The following is a 12,740-nucleotide window of genomic DNA, read 5'->3' as shown; positions in this document are numbered from 1 at the left end:
CATACAGTATTATATTGGAAATTTGATATTGGGTCCACACTGCGTTGCCCTAACAATGACACACACACACACACGCACATGCATGCAAGCGCGTGCCCACACACAAAAGTGACCTTGTGTTTGATTCAGTGGCATTTGACTCGTGGGTAGCTCAGCTGTTGTTTGCTCTACTGGACCCAAAGCCTGTAGACATTAGTGATATAGATTCACAGAGGGCAGGGTTTCCTTCTGAGACAGCACACAATTACACAAACGCCCACACGCACAGCAAAAGAGCAATAAAACATGCATGATTTTGCAAATGTAGCTAATAGAGCAAACCCCCCATCCCCCAAACCATCCACACACTAGGCTAATTTTAGATGTGCAGAATAGGTCTTGCCTTGTTGAGTTTGTGTCCACAGTGTAGTGTTTCCCAGGCCTGTTTCTGACACAAAGCCACTCCCTGGTTCCACTTGACTGAGGCCATGAATTAGTAAACGCTGCAATTGTTCCTCTGCTCTCTACAGTCCAGAAAATCCAGGCTAGCATGTTAGCAGGCTAACTGCAAACTACAGCAGAGCCAACACGCACAGCAGGTTCAGACTGTGCCAGGCTCTCTGTGGCTTGTTTGTGTCTAGTCATTAAACATACACAGGCGTTTTCTTGTCTTAGGCTCTTAGGCGATGGCTGAGGGAACCGCCTCCTGCAGGTGTGTGAGGTGAACTGGTGTCCTTTAGGAAGGTTTGACTTTGATTCTCCAAGAACCTGCTCCATGGATGAGTGCGTGTGTGGGGACACGCTTATGGCTTCTGCACTAGATCAGTTCAACCGAACTGCTGACGTGAACTTTGTCTGAATACTTTTTAATACTATTGTTCCTCACACGATCTGTTGAAACGGTTTGTAAAGACTAGCAAAGTTGCATGGGGGTGGGCGTTATGCTCTAAACGAACGGGGTGCTTGCCTCCAGTAGTGTGGCTAGAGTTGGTGCGCATGCCGAATACTAACGAGTTTAAGCGTGCATGCCGAATGCTTGAGAATTATCATGTGGCTCTGGCTGAAATTCATGAACAACATTAAGATTTAATGCCATGGAGACAGAGAGCACAGCCCAAGTCAAGCATCTGGTATCATGTGTGCTCCTTCTCTCTCTCTCTCTCTCTCTCTCTCTCTCTCTCTCTCTCTCTCTCTCTCTCTCTCTCTCTCTCTCTCCCCCCCACTGAAGTCATATCAATATGTCTGCAAACAGTACAATACAGATGTGCCCACTGGCTTTGTACGTGTGGGATTGGGTTTCTTATTGCTGTTGGTTAATGAGGTGCAATCAACAGGTGTTAACTTTAACTTATATGACACATATATATTTTGACCTTAACCACACACACACTCACACTCACACACACACACACACACACACACACACACACACACACACACACACACACACACACACATTGATTAGCCTTTGCTTTTGCCTGTGAGGGGTACAATGCGTGCTGGTAAAGTGTGTATTCACACACTTGATTTGTACCCTGAAGCCATCTGTCCCAGTCAAACCGTACTGCAGTGGTCAGTACTGGAGCAATAAAAGGGTTCACACACATTGTAAACACCCCCTGCACTCAACACAAACACACAGATGGACCTTGACACTGCCAAAGCACTGGGGATTGAAATAGTTTCAGAGCATAATAATCAACATAAACATAATGGCAACAACAATAATAATTCTAATAATTAAACATCAAAAAGAATGTAATGGCAGCTAACAAGCCAGTAAGGTGTTAACAGTATATTCAAACAAGATAATATATCATCAAACTCTCACAAGTTTATCTTTCCTGGATTCGATTATGTGTGAGTTTGCCGTCATTAATTAAATCGAAATTTGCGGAAAATCGCAGACAACTCGCGTAGACTATGAAATGTTGGGGGGGGGGTTTCGAAAGGCATATGTATTATTCATCTATTTTATCATTTACCACCATAAATACACACACATTTATTATAAAAAGTTACATTTCGCAAAAGGTGTCAATGCGCTAAAGAACTGCAGACAATGTACTGACAGGGGATTCCCTGTTCTTTGTGTTAAATATGGTGAACAGTATTAAGGTTTGGGGTGATGGGGTGGGGTTTCACCTTTGTCTGGGTCCTGCACCACAAAACCTGCTGAGAGCACACACACACACACACACACACACACACACACACACACACGTGTATACAAAGAGCTTGGAAATTACACACACAGCACACATATGAAATTACACACGATACACCAAACTCACATATCAAAAAATGCACACACACATATAGCTAAAACAACACACACACAGAGCTCATATAATCACAAAGACACTGATAAGCACACACACTGTTTGCACAATTATTAAGCAAGTTGTATTTTTGAGGATTCATTTTATTATTGGCCAACTACAGTGCTCTCGGTCAATCCAAAATGTTAAACCTCAAACCTGAATATTTAAGAAAGGAAAAGTACAGTTTTGGCTTTCTTAGAATATCTGTGTGTGCAGAATTATTGGGCAGCTATTAGTGTGCAGAATTATTGGGTAGCTATTAGTGTGCAGAATTATTGGGCAACTATTAGTGTGCAGAATTATTGGGTAGCTATTAGTGTGCAGAATTATTGGGCAGCTATTAGTGTGCAGAATTATTGGGCAACTATTAGTGTGCAGAATTATTGGGCAACTATTAGTGTGCAGAATTATTGGGCAACTATTAGTGTGCAGAATTATTGGGTAGCTATTAGTGTGCAGAATTATTGGGCAGCTATTAGTGTGCAGAATTATTGGGTAGCTATTAGTGTGCAGAATTATTGGGCAACTATTAGTGTGCAGAATTATTGGGTAGCTATTAGTGTGCAGAATTATTGGGCAACTATTAGTGTGCAGAATTATTGGGTAGCTATTAGTGTGCAGAATTATTGGGTAGCTATTAGTGTGCAGAATTATTGGGTAGCTATTAGTGTGCAGAATTATTGGGCAGCTATTAGTGTGCAGAATTATTGGGCAACTATTAGTGTGCAGAATTATTGGGCAACTATTAGTGTGCAGAATTATTGGGTAGCTATTAGTGTGCAGAATTATTGGGCAGCTATTAGTGTGCAGAATTATTGGGTAGCTATTAGTGTGCAGAATTATTGGGCAACTATTAGTGTGCAGAATTATTGGGTAGCTATTAGTGTGCAGAATTATTGGGCAACTATTAGTGTGCAGAATTATTGGGTAGCTATTAGTGTGCAGAATTATTGGGCAGCTATTAGTGTGCAGAATTATTGGGCAGCTATTAGTGTGCAGAATTATTGGGTAGCTATTAGTGTGCAGAATTATTGGGCAGCTATTAGTGTGCAGAATTATTGGGCAGCTATTAGTGTGCAGAATTATTGGGTAGCTGTTAGTGTGCAGAATTATTGGGCAGCTATTAGTGTGCAGAATTATTGGGCAGCTATTAGTGTGCAGAATTATTGGGCAGCTATTAGTGTGCAGAATTATTGGGTAGCTATTAGTGTGCAGAATTATTGGGCAACTATTAGTGTGCAGAATTATTGGGTAGCTATTAGTGTGCAGAATTATTGGGTAGCTATTAGTGTGCAGAATTATTAAAGCAACTATTAGTGTGCAGAATTATTGGGCAACTATTAGTGTGCAGAATTATTGGGTAGCTATTAGTGTGCAGAATTATTGGGTAGCTATTAGTGTGCAGAATTATTGGGTAGCTATTAGTGTGCAGAATTATTGGGCAACTATTAGTGTGCAGAATTATTGGGTAGCTATTAGTGTGCAGAATTATTGGGCAACTATTTGTGTGCAGAATTATTGGGTAGCTATTAGTGTGCAGAATTATTGGGTAGCTATTAGTGTGCAGAATTATTGGGTAGCTATTAGTGTGCAGAATTATTGGGTAGCTATTAGTGTGCAGAATTATTGGGCAGCTATTAGTGTGCAGAATTATTGGGTAGCTATTAGTGTGCAGAATTATTGGGTAGCTATTAGTGTGCAGAATTATTGGGCAACTATTAGTGTGCAGAATTATTGGGCAGCTATTAGTGTGCAGAATTATTGGGCAGCTATTAGTGTGCAGAATTATTGGGTAGCTATTAGTGTGCAGAATTATTGGGTAGCTATTAGTGTGCAGAATTATTGGGCAACTATTAGTGTGCAGAATTATTGGGCAGCTATTAGTGTGCAGAATTATTGGGCAGCTATTAGTGTGCAGAATTATTGGGTAGCTATTAGTGTGCAGAATTATTGGGTAGCTATTAGTGTGCAGAATTATTGGGCAACTATTAGTGTGCAGAATTATTGGGCAACTATTAGTGTGCAGATTTATTGGGTAGCTATTAGTGTGCAGAATTATTGGGTAGCTATTAGTGTGCAGAATTATTGGGCAGCTATTAGTGTGCAGAATTATTGGGTAGCTATTAGTGTGCAGAATTATTGGGCAGCTATTAGTGTGCAGAATTATTGGGTAGCTATTAGTGTGCAGAATTATTGGGCAGCTATTAGTGTGCAGAATTATTGGGCAACTATTAGTGTGCAGAATTATTGGGCAACTATTAGTGTGCAGAATTATTGGGCAACTATTAGTGTGCAGAATTATTGGGTAGCTATTAGTGTGCAGAATTATTGGGCAGCTATTAGTGTGCAGAATTATTGGGTAGCTATTAGTGTGCAGAATTATTGGGCAACTATTAGTGTGCAGAATTATTGGGCAGCTATTAGTGTGCAGAATTATTGGGCAGCTATTAGTGTGCAGAATTATTGGGCAGCTATTAGTGTGCAGAATTATTGGGTAGCTATTAGTGTGCAGAATTATTGGGCAGCTATTAGTGTGCAGAATTATTGGGCAGCTATTAGTGTGCAGAATTATTGGGCAGCTATTAGTGTGCAGAATTATTGGGTAGCTATTAGTGTGCAGAATTATTGGGCAACTATTAGTGTGCAGAATTATTGGGTAGCTATTAGTGTGCAGAATTATTGGGTAGCTATTAGTGTGCAGAATTATTAAAGCAACTATTAGTGTGCAGAATTATTGGGCAACTATTAGTGTGCAGAATTATTGGGTAGCTATTAGTGTGCAGAATTATTGGGTAGCTATTAGTGTGCAGAATTATTGGGCAACTATTAGTGTGCAGAATTATTGGGTAGCTATTAGTGTGCAGAATTATTGGGCAACTATTAGTGTGCAGAATTATTGGGTAGCTATTAGTGTGCAGAATTATTGGGTAGCTATTAGTGTGCAGAATTATTGGGTAGCTATTAGTGTGCAGAATTATTGGGTAGCTATTAGTGTGCAGAATTATTGGGCAGCTATTAGTGTGCAGAATTATTGGGTAGCTATTAGTGTGCAGAATTATTGGGTAGCTATTAGTGTGCAGAATTATTGGGCAACTATTAGTGTGCAGAATTATTGGGCAGCTATTAGTGTGCAGAATTATTGGGCAGCTATTAGTGTGCAGAATTATTGGGTAGCTATTAGTGTGCAGAATTATTGGGTAGCTATTAGTGTGCAGAATTATTGGGCAACTATTAGTGTGCAGAATTATTGGGCAGCTATTAGTGTGCAGAATTATTGGGCAGCTATTAGTGTGCAGAATTATTGGGTAGCTATTAGTGTGCAGAATTATTGGGTAGCTATTAGTGTGCAGAATTATTGGGCAACTATTAGTGTGCAGAATTATTGGGCAACTATTAGTGTGCAGAATTATTGGGTAGCTATTAGTGTGCAGAATTATTGGGTAGCTATTAGTGTGCAGAATTATTGGGCAGCTATTAGTGTGCAGAATTATTGGGTAGCTATTAGTGTGCAGAATTATTGGGCAGCTATTAGTGTGCAGAATTATTGGGTAGCTATTAGTGTGCAGAATTATTGGGTAGCTATTAGTGTGCAGAATTATTGGGCAGCTATTAGTGTGCAGAATTATTGGGCAACTATTAGTGTGCAGAATTATTGGGTAGCTATTAGTGTGCAGAATTATTGGGTAGCTATTAGTGTGCAGAATTATTGGGTAGCTATTAGTGTGCAGAATTATTGGGCAGCTATTAGTGTGCAGAATTATTGGGTAGCTATTAGTGTGCAGAATTATTGGGTAGCTATTAGTGTGCAGAATTATTGGGTAGCTATTAGTGTGCAGAATTATTGGGCAACTATTAGTGTGCAGAATTATTGGGTAGCTATTAGTGTGCAGAATTATTGGGTAGCTATTAGTGTGCAGAATTATTGGGTAGCTATTAGTGTGCAGAATTATTGGGTAGCTATTAGTGTGCAGAATTATTGGGCAACTATTAGTGTGCAGAATTATTGGGCAACTATTAGTGTGCAGAATTATTGGGTAGCTATTAGTGTGCAGAATTATTGGGTAGCTATTAGTGTGCAGAATTATTGGGCAACTATTAGTGTGCAGAATTATTGGGCAACTATTAGTGTGCAGAATTATTGGGTAGCTATTAGTGTGCAGAATTATTGGGCAACTATTAGTGTGCAGAATTATTGGGCAACTATTAGTGTGCAGAATTATTAAAGCAACTATTAGTGTGCAGAATTATTGGGCAACTATTAGTGTGCAGAATTATTGGGTAGCTATTAGTGTGCAGAATTATTGGGTAGCTATTAGTGTGCAGAATTATTGGGTAGCTATTAGTGTGCAGAATTATTGGGTAGCTATTAGTGTGCAGAATTATTGGGCAACTATTAGTGTGCAGAATTATTGGGTAGCTATTAGTGTGCAGAATTATTGGGCAACTATTAGTGTGCAGAATTATTGGGCAACTATTAGTGTGCAGAATTATTGGGTAGCTATTAGTGTGCAGAATTATTGGGTAGCTATTAGTGTGCAGAATTATTGGGTAGCTATTAGTGTGCAGAATTATTGGGTAGCTATTAGTGTGCAGAATTATTGGGTAGCTATTAGTGTGCAGAATTATTGGGCAACTATTAGTGTGCAGAATTATTGGGCAACTATTAGTGTGCAGAATTATTGGGCAACTATTAGTGTGCAGAATTATTGGGTAGCTATTAGTGTGCAGAATTATTGGGTAGCTATTAGTGTGCAGAATTATTGGGTAGCTATTAGTGTGCAGAATTATTGGGCAACTATTAGTGTGCAGAATTATTGGGTAGCTATTAGTGTGCAGAATTATTGGGTAGCTATTAGTGTGCAGAATTATTGGGCAACTATTAGTGTGCAGAATTATTGGGCAACTATTAGTGTGCAGAATTATTGGGTAGCTATTAGTGTGCAGAATTATTGGGTAGCTATTAGTGTGCAGAATTATTTGGCAACTATTAGTGTGCAGAATTATTGGGTAGCTATTAGTGTGCAGAATTATTGGGTAGCTATTAGTGTGCAGAATTATTGGGTAGCTATTAGTGTGCAGAATTATTGGGCAACTATTAGTGTGCAGAATTATTGGGCAACTATTAGTGTGCAGAATTATTGGGTAGCTATTAGTGTGCAGAATTATTGGGTAGCTATTAGTGTGCAGAATTATTGGGCAACTATTAGTGTGCAGAATTATTGGGCAACTATTAGTGTGCAGAATTATTGGGTAGCTATTAGTGTGCAGAATTATTGGGCAACTATTAGTGTGCAGAATTATTGGGCAACTATTAGTGTGCAGAATTATTAAAGCAACTATTAGTGTGCAGAATTATTGGGCAACTATTAGTGTGCAGAATTATTGGGTAGCTATTAGTGTGCAGAATTATTGGGTAGCTATTAGTGTGCAGAATTATTGGGTAGCTATTAGTGTGCAGAATTATTGGGTAGCTATTAGTGTGCAGAATTATTGGGCAACTATTAGTGTGCAGAATTATTGGGTAGCTATTAGTGTGCAGAATTATTGGGCAACTATTAGTGTGCAGAATTATTGGGCAACTATTAGTGTGCAGAATTATTGGGTAGCTATTAGTGTGCAGAATTATTGGGTAGCTATTAGTGTGCAGAATTATTGGGTAGCTATTAGTGTGCAGAATTATTGGGTAGCTATTAGTGTGCAGAATTATTGGGCAACTATTAGTGTGCAGAATTATTGGGCAACTATTAGTGTGCAGAATTATTGGGCAACTATTAGTGTGCAGAATTATTGGGTAGCTATTAGTGTGCAGAATTATTGGGTAGCTATTAGTGTGCAGAATTATTGGGTAGCTATTAGTGTGCAGAATTATTGGGTAGCTATTAGTGTGCAGAATTATTGGGTAGCTATTAGTGTGCAGAATTATTGGGTAGCTATTAGTGTGCAGAATTATTGGGCAACTATTAGTGTGCAGAATTATTGGGCAACTATTAGTGTGCAGAATTATTGGGCAACTATTAGTGTGCAGAATTATTGGGCAACTATTAGTGTGCAGAATTATTAAAGCAACTATTAGTGTGCAGAATTATTAAAGCAACAAGTAAAAAACAGAAATTTCCCATCTCACTTGTTTATTTTCATTTGTTAAAGTGAGAATTATAAACAACTCAAAATTTACAAATAAGCATTTTGACATTTAAATAAATAAATAAATAAAAATCCATTAGCAGCGACCTTTTCAATAACAGTCATTAGCCTTCCATTCATGGAGTCTGTCAGTTCCTTAATCTGATGCAGCAGTCACTACAGCCTCCCAAACTCTGTTCAGAGAACAGTTTTCCTTCACCGTAAATCTCCTGTTTAAGAAGGAACCGTAAGTTCTCAACAGGGTTCAGGTCAGGTGAGGAAGGGGGCATGTCATTATTCTTTCATCTTTAAGGCCTTTACTGGTTAGCCACACAGTGGAGTACTTCGATGCATGCGATGAGTAATGTCCTGCATAAAAATCATGGTCTTCTTGAAAGATGCAGACTTTATCCTGTACCACTGCTTGAAGAAAGTGTCTTCTAAAAACTGGCAGTAGGTTTGGGAGTTGATTTTGAGTCCAACTAGCACATCTTTACTAATACCAGCCCATAGCAGTACCCCACCTCCACCTTGCTGGTGTCTGAGTCAAAGTGGAGCTCTGTGCCCGTTACCGATCCAGCCACGGGCCCATCCATCTGGTCCGTCAAGAGACACTCTCGTCTCATCAGTCCATAAAACCTTTGAAAAATCTGCCTTCTGATGTTTCTTAGCCCAGTCTTTGGTTTTCACCTTATGTGTCTAGCTCAGTGGTGGTCGGGTTTCAGCCTTCCTTACCTTGACCATGTCTCTGAGTACTGAGCACCTTGTCCTTCTGGGCACTCCAGGTGGGTTGCAGGTCTGGAATATGACAGCACGGGAGGATAACTGGTTCCTGGTCGCTTCACGTTTGATTCTTCTCAAATCTTTAGAAGTTAATTCGCTTTTCTTTTCTTTTTTCTCAACATGTGTCTTGCGACCCTTTTGAATATTTGCAACAAAATGCTTGATGGTTCGGTGATCACGTTACAATATCTTAGCAGTTTTAAGAGTGCTGCATCCCTCTGAAAGACTTTTCACAATTTTTGACTTTTCAGAGTCAGTTAAATCTCTTTTTTGGCCCGTTTTGCCTGAGGAAAAGAAGCTGCAGAATAATTCTGCACACCTTGATATGGGGTCTTGATCTCCTTGGGCCACACCCTCCCTCATTACACAAATACACATCAGCTGATATGCTTAAATCCAATAAGCATTCAAGTTTATACAGCTTGGAGTTGGAAAATATGCATAGAAATGATGATATTGTCAATATACTCTCTTGCCTAATAATTGTGCACACAGTGCATCTGTTGCTTCACTCGAATGTTTAGGAGATATACAAGCATTTCAGTAGAGACAGAAGTTCAGTGGCTTCCAGAGCACACTCGTACAGATAACGGCAGCGTCAATTCTGCTGTGTGCTGCCTGTCCACTGGACCTCACAGTGACTGCTGTGTGTTGCGTTTCAGCAGCCATTACTGTGCTGTGCTGTGTTTAAGTGGCAGTACTGCGTGTTTGCGTTTCAGTGGCCGTTACTGTGCTGTGTTGACTTTCAGGGGCTGTAACTGTGCTCTGTTGTGTTTCAGCGGCCGTGACTGTGGTATGTGTTGTGTTTCAGTGGCCATGCATGTGCTGTGTGTTGTGTTTCAGCCACTGTAACTGTGCTCTGTTGTGTTTTAGCAGCCGTGACTGTGGTATGTGTTGTGTTTCAGTGGCCGTAACTGCGCGGTGTGTGGTGTTTCAGCAGCTGTAACAATGCTGCTGTGTTGCAGCACCCGTGACTGTGCTGTGTTGTGTTTCAGCGGCCGTGGAAAACACAGTCATCGTTTCAGCGGCCCCCAGTCCACACAGGCCTGCTGTCCGCTGACCCTCTCAGCCCTTGGCCACGCCCCACAGTCACGCCCACACACAGTAAGTCTCTGATATCTATTTACTCCTCCTCTGCTCTAGATGTCCATCCACCCATTGCTTCAGCTGCCCAAATGCCTGCTGGCCAGCTTTACTGGGCTCGCTGCTTGTTTAACGCCTCCAGTAGGCCAGAGAGCTTCAACTCCAGACTTCCAATCCAAATTCCAGTCCTGGATTTTGCAGATGCTGGGTTTGTCCTCACATTGTGTCATCACACCAGACTCAGAGGTAACGGAATATCTGTAGTAACTCACCTTTGAGGGTTTTGACTTGAATAACAATGCTCTGTGACATAACTAGTTATTTCACTAGTTATTTTCACTAGCACTAGTTATTTCAAAAACTAAGGTTTTGGAACTGAGGTCCAGAGTTGAACTCCTTTGGCCTAGTTTTTAAATCTTAAATGAGTTGTCATATCATAGTAGCAGGAATGGTTCTGAAATTAGGTGTGCTATAATTTATTAGTTAAAAGACTGGGTCCTGAATACTATACAGCATATTCTGTGTATTGTAGTAAGGTGGACTATAAACCTGCTCGTGTTCTGGGGTGAACCAGTGGCATGAGGCGGGTCTACAGTATCAGTGATGGGTGTCTTGGTATGTCTTGGCATGGTGGGGTTAGCTTGGCTGAACGCAGCTTGAGAGAAGTGATTAATGATGGTCAGAAATTCTCCAGGTTCAGTATAGGAGCATAATGAGCCATCATGGAGTATGTTACCGTTAGGAATCGATCTGTGCTGTGAACATGGGAGCTTCTCTCCATGTGTGCTGAACTTTTGTGAGGTTTAAAATGAAAGGTGTGTTTGTCTGTACGTGCTTGTGTGTGTTTGTGTTTGTGTGTGTGTGTATTTGTGTGTGCATGTGTGTGCGTATTTGTGTGTGTTTGTGTTTTTGTGTGTGTCTGTGTTTGTGTGCGTGTGTGTGTATTTATGTGTGTGTTTGTGTTTGTGTGTGTGTGTGTGTTTGAGGGTGTGTGTGTGTGTGTGCGTGTGTGCGTGCGTGCGTGTGCGATCACGTACGTGTGTGTGTGTGTGTGTGTGCGCGCGCGTATGTGTGTGATCACATGTACGTGTGTGTCTGTGTGTTTGTTTATGTGCAAAAAGGTAACAATCATCAGGTTTGTAAATAATTGTTTTGGCAACAGTGATCTGTGCTGTTGCTCATGTGTGAAAAGAATGAAGTGTTAATGGAAAATTGGCAGTGCAGAATGGCATTTAGATAACAAGCTTGATCTGGTTAACACTTTGTGTGAATGCGCCTGCGTGTGTATGTGTGTGTGTGTGTTTGTGTATGTGATCGCTAGTGATGTAGAGTTACAGACTGTTCCAAAGGTGTTATATTAAGGTGTAATGCTGCGTAGAAGACCTCTGTGATACACACAAACACACTGTCACACACACACAGACACACAAAGGGGATGCCCATGTTTACATGGCTAGTAATGAAATTAGAGCGATGTGGTACTTACACTGTAGGCCTTCAGTATGCCCATAATTCAATTATTCTTCTGATTAACACTCAGGAGAAGCCAGACCAGCCAGAAATCCCTCCTCTCTCTCTCTCTCTCTCTCTCTCTCTCTCTCTCTCTCTCTCTCTCTCTCTCTGTCCATCTATCTCTCGCTCAATTAAATTCAGCTCAGCCGTATCAGGTAGAATTGTGCCAAAGCCAATGGAGTTTGGAGCTCAACACGTTCTTGGGAAATAACAATAATGCTCTTAGAAGAATGATGATGATAATGGCTCTGATAGCAATAAGTGACAATATAGTAATAAAAGTAAATAAATATGACAATAAGTTATAATAAACTAGATAAAACTAAATAATAACAGTAATATATTCACAGGATATAGATAGCTACACAGCGAAAGGTGTGATCGGTGTACTGGTGTTGAGTGTGTTACTGTCTCTCATGTTGCCACATATTTTCCAGCGAGAGTTGCTGTGTCTTTCTCCAAGGACAAGTTGTACATTTTTTAGGTTGGTGCAGAGTTTCAAACTTTGGGAGTGTACTCTTCAGTTCTACAGTGAAATGTTGGCGAATGGAGGATAAAGTGAAGCTCTGCGTGGACCTCCCGCTGTCTCGGTGACCGCACAGTCTTCTCACTCTGGACAGCCAGGATCGTTTGTATTTTTTTTTGCCTGTTTCTTTGGCCAGATTGTTGTGGCTGAGTCTGTACCTGGTGAGGATCTGTCTCTGTTGTGGATCTCTGATGGTGTAGACATATCCTGCTAATTCATATTCGCTCAATAAATGTGCAACAAATCTGAGTTTTGGTGTCATTGTTCCAGTGTTACAGAGAGACGTCTGTGCTTTGTTTGGTGATTTGGTAACTCTGATTGGACTTTGGTCAGTAGTGCTAGACTGAGGCTGCTGTGTGTTAGGGGTCAGTAGGGCTTAGGGGTCAGTAGGTTAGTCTCAGTACCAGCTA

At 40.6% G+C, this 12,740-nt stretch overlaps 1 long non-coding RNA gene across 1 annotated transcript in view; it reads left to right on the top strand.

The window, feature by feature from the left end:
* LOC145652594 (uncharacterized) overlaps positions 1 to 12,740 on the top strand; it is a 57,091-nt gene that overhangs the window by 18,243 nt on the left and 26,108 nt on the right. Inside the window, exon 2 of the long non-coding RNA XR_014118855.1 lies at positions 10,205 to 10,313. This is a non-coding gene — a long non-coding RNA (uncharacterized LOC145652594). The remainder of the gene's footprint in view (positions 1 to 10,204; positions 10,314 to 12,740) is intronic.

This window comes from Electrophorus electricus, chromosome 20, assembly GCF_041902795.1.
Source record: "Electrophorus electricus isolate QZ-2024a chromosome 20, ASM4190279v1, whole genome shotgun sequence".
Lineage (NCBI taxonomy): Eukaryota > Metazoa > Chordata > Actinopteri > Gymnotiformes > Gymnotidae > Electrophorus > Electrophorus electricus.
This window is presented reverse-complemented; position numbering and strand designations above follow the sequence as displayed.